Below are 4,893 nucleotides of genomic sequence, written 5' to 3'. Positions count from 1 at the left end.
AACAACAACACAATTTTCAGTCAAGAACACAAAATGGATAGATTTGCACTTTTCTGGAAAAAAAACTTCAGTTTTCAGCTTTTTTTTTTTGAATTTTCATCCAAGAGAACCCAAGATTGGTAGTGTAGGAACACAACTAGCCTTACTTTGATACCAAATGATACCAAACTCTCCAAGAACACAACAACACAAACACCAAAATTAGTCCACTAGTTCAAGAACTATGGACCATTTTGATGACCTCTCTCGGATTCGCAAGAAGAACAAGAAGGAAAGTGATATCAAGAGTAAAACACACTAAAACAGCAACAACACGTGATGAACAAAATGCAATAACAACAACACACAGCTATAAGACAAGAACACAAACGAATTACACTAGATATAGATAAACGATTACAAGAAAGTAAAGATAGATAGATAGACAAAGGGATGGTATAATATTAACAACCCAAAAGCTTATTCCACTTTTGGACCTTTAATATCATACACAACCTAAACCTATCTCTTATGTGACTTCAAGAGAACCGGAGTTCCCAAGCAATCTCCGTTTCTAGGCAAATGATCAACACAAGGATTCCACCTTGCTAAAGACTCTCAAAGAGGCTACAAAATATATTCTCCAAAAATCTCCCAAAAATGACCTAATTAGGTTCTATTTATACCTAGGTTAACTTATTACAAATGACTAAAAAACCCTTGCAAAGGGCGGATGAACAGTGAACGTGGATGAACAGTGAACAGTTTTGGAGCTTGTGGGACTTGTTCTCTACACTTCAAAGCTTGTTCCTTGGATAGGCAGCCCCCCGAGCTCGAGTATTGACGCATTGGACCCCGATCATGATCGTACCCATATCATTTCCTTATCCCTTACACCAAACGTCCCCTAACTTTTTTTCATTAAAAACTAATATAACTTTCTGTGTGGTTTAATGACCCTGAACACCACTTTGGGTATGTTAGGGTAACTTTTCAAGGATTTGGAGGATGTGATGTGCAATTTTCTTTCCTATAAATAGTCCCTTATCACACGTAGAAACAACAAAATGAAAACATTGTAGAGTACGCTGGCTCTAACAACTAGAAGTTAATTTGTTTTCTAGGTACAAACCCTTCTATTTCTTAAAGCCATCTCTATGGTAATTTATGTTAGATGCTTATTTGATGACTTTTGTTACGACTTTCAATCAAATTAAGGTAACTCTGATTTTGTCAAGACGTCGTCTCAGCCTCCTTGTGTTATTTTAATTTTAGGTTCCATGTAATGCAACGACAAGTTAGAAATTTCATTAAGAATATTCAAGATTTAACATATTACGTGTGAAAAATAATTTCTGACCTATATACTTGTATGATTTTCTTATTCTTAGTATACATTTTCAATGAAGGGTGTTCAACTGGTCACCCTTTACTACATGTGGCCACGCCACTGATGTAATGCATATCATTTTTTTATTGCTTATTTACTCAGTTTCACTTGTTTCTCTTTTGGTTGGATTCATTCACCAAAGGAGAATATGGAGAACCTCATGATCTCTAGTAAAGTGGAAGAACTTCCTCCAACTTATGTCTTACCAAAGCATGAAAGGCCAGTAGTTCCAGTTCCAATTGTCAAGGCGAAATTCCAGTGATTGATTTGGCGCAAGAAAGAGTTGTTGCTCAACAACTCCGGAAAGCTTTGGAAGAATATGAATTTTTCCAGCTTCATTATAGTATTAATTATTTCCGTAATAAGAATATTAGAATAGCAGAGTTAATTTAGTGCATTAAGCTCCTGGTGTAGGCAAAGTTTAGGAAAGGGTGGTCCATAAGCGTTTACAAGGGTTTATTGTAACCTGGTCATGTATTTTTGCAAGAGGACTATTTCCACAACTTCAACTCTTGACTTCCTAATTACATGTAGTATCTTTATCAATCACGTCAAGACTCTCTTGCAATAAGATTAAATAAATTGAATATATATATATATATATATATATATATATGTATATATATATATATTTTGCTCTTTTGGAATATTATTCCTTTATTCATGTTTGACTTGATAGCCCCTTTAAAGAAACTATATATATAATGATTATTTTACTAAATCACCTCTAATTATTATAAGTCATTACACATATTGAGAAATGAATTGAAAATAATTATCTCTTATTTTTCAAATTGGACAAATAAATATGATAATTTATTTTATATACATTTTACAAGTAAAAGTAGACAGAGCAATAAGTAATTGCTAGAAAACATGCCAATAATATTTATCTACATATATATGTTAAACAAACTGAAGTCGAAGTAAAACAATACAATTATGAAACAGGTAATCAATCACGGCGTACCACAAGATCTAATGAAAGAGGCAATGAAAGTGTATGAAGGATTTTTCTATTTGCCAATGGATGAGAAAGAGAAGTATGCAAAAGAGCCATTGTATACTTACAGTACCAAACACAATGATTCAGAGGAACATCGATACTGGAAGGAAGTGTTGGAACACAACTGCAATGTTGATGGCCAAGATCAAAATACTTGGCCTACTAACCCTCCAAATTATAGGTACTTGACCCTTTTTTCCTTTTTGTCTTTTTCTCCGTTTTAATTTATTTGACACTAGTTGACTTGATACAAAATTTAAGAAAGAAAAGAAGAATTTTAAAATTTATGATCTAAAATATTCTTTGATCATTTTATTAAGGATGAAAGGAGAATTTCACTACAATAATAAAGACTTTTAACGGTAATAAACATACACTTTAATAAAGATTGTTAAAATTTTCACTGGCATTAATTAATTGTCATGAATCCAATGTCCCTATTGACTTTACAGACATTTACTAAGTGTGCTAAAATATAGTACATATTTTTTCGTTCGGTCTTACTTGCATTATCATATTTTGAGTTGATACACCCATTAAGAAAAATAATTAATAACATGATTATTTTATCATAGCATCCCTATTAAATAATGCTTACGTTAGATCTTGAAATTAATTTGGAAAAAAAAATTAATGTTAAGATTAAATAGGAAAAAAGAAGTTATCTTCTCTTGATTTATCAAAAATGACAAGTAAAAGTAAATATCAAATTAGGAAATTAGTGACAATTAAAAACGAACAGAGGCAGTATATCTTTAATTTAAAACAACAAGAATCGAAAGTTTCTTTTTATATTTTAGAATATATGCCAGTCAAACTAAGACGCTTACATTAGGACTAGGACAGAGGACTACTATCAATGAAAATTCTTCGGTTTATTTTCTTAATCACAACTTTCTCCTCAATTTTAACAGTCAAATCTTTTAATTTTGAGCATAAATTCAGACATAAAATCTTTAATTATATATTTAAAAAATGCATTTAAAATTATTATAAATTATAATAAATGACAATTTTAATTATTTAAAACACATAAAAAAAATCACAGAAAAAATAAGTTTCTTTACATTTCAAAATACTATAAATGGATATTCTTCAGTTTATTTTCCTAATTAACCCTTTCTCCCAATTTTAATAGACAAATCTTTTAATTTTGACCATAAATTCGGACGTAAAATCTTAAAGTTTTATGATATAAAATTTACATATTTAAAAATTGCATTTAAAATTATTATCAATTATAATAAATGTCAATTTTAAATATTTAAAACACATGAAAAAAACACAGAAAAACTAAGTTTCTTTAAATTTCTAGATTCAAAAGATAAACTAAAACAAATAGAACCCCTTATATGTTCATGTCAACGTTAAATATGAGAATGAAATTTAATTTCAGGGAGGTTATTGGTCAATATTCATGTGGACTGAGAAAGCTAAGCAAGATTATCTTGGATTTGATAAGTGAAGCACTAGGGTTGGAGGCAGGGTACTTTGGCAAAGAACATGGACAAAGAATGTTTGTGAATCATTATCCAGTATGTCCAAATCCAAGTTTTTTTTTTTTTTTGGTTTACCTTCGGTACTGGTGGACATTGTGATCCTAATCTCATAACCATTTCTCAACAAGTAGTATATGGCCTTCAAATACTCAAGAATGATGAATGGATTGGTGTGGAACCTCTACCTCATGCATTTGTTGTCAATTTTGGTCTACCTATAAAGGTACATATAGTATTTCTTTTATTAATTTTTATTTATTTCTTGTGTTTTATTTTATGTGTCTTATATAGACACTTAACCATGTTTCATAGTAAAAATAGAAAAAAGCAATTTTTATTTTCGAAGCAAAAATTGATTTCAGAAAATGGAGTTGGGTTTGACCACTAAATAAAGAAATTAAGTCTACACTATCAGTTAACTTGATCTGCTATTGCAGGTTACCCAATTATTTAAATAAAAATCAAAAAAGAAAAATTAGATAACCTACAATAGCAAGTCAAGTTTATCTGATAGTGTAAAATATTTTGTATACTGACAGTGCACAAACTTAAATTCTTAAATAAATTAGAGCTTTTTTTGAATTCTATGAGTAATTTGGCTTTTTGTTGTTTTTGAAAAAAAAGAAGTAAATAAAGTGAAATTTATTTTATCTTAAAATTTTATGAATAAACGTATTTTTTTTGTTGGAGATTGACTCCGAAAAAAGTAAACATTTTCATGATTAAACGCCCCTCACAGTAAAGCAAACTAAGTATAAAATGACACATTTTCTTATTTAAAAGAATAAAATGGAATTATAAATAGGAAGAAAGTTAACAAGAAGTAGGGTGTGTTTGGTACGAAGGAAAACATTTTTCAGGAAATACTTTCCAATTTTCTTATGTTTGATTGGCTTATATATTTTGAAAAATATTTTTCAAACCAACTTATTTTTCTTAAATCTAAGAAAAATGACTTCCCTTCAAAAAGTAAGGAAATATTTTTCAAAACTATCTTTCAACTTCATTTTAAAGTTGAA

At 29.6% G+C, this 4,893-nt stretch overlaps 1 pseudogene; it reads left to right on the top strand.

Moving 5' to 3' along the window:
• The first annotated feature begins 1,060 nt into the window (after window positions 1–1,060).
• LOC107872421 overlaps window positions 1,061–4,893 on the top strand; it is a 15,265-nt pseudogene continuing 11,432 nt past the window's right edge.

This window comes from Capsicum annuum, unplaced genomic scaffold, assembly GCF_002878395.1.
Source record: "Capsicum annuum cultivar UCD-10X-F1 unplaced genomic scaffold, UCD10Xv1.1 ctg4555, whole genome shotgun sequence".
In the NCBI taxonomy this organism is placed as follows: Eukaryota; Viridiplantae; Streptophyta; class Magnoliopsida; order Solanales; family Solanaceae; genus Capsicum; species Capsicum annuum.
Note: the sequence above shows the minus strand (reverse complement) of the source record. Positions and strands in the feature narration are given on the sequence as shown.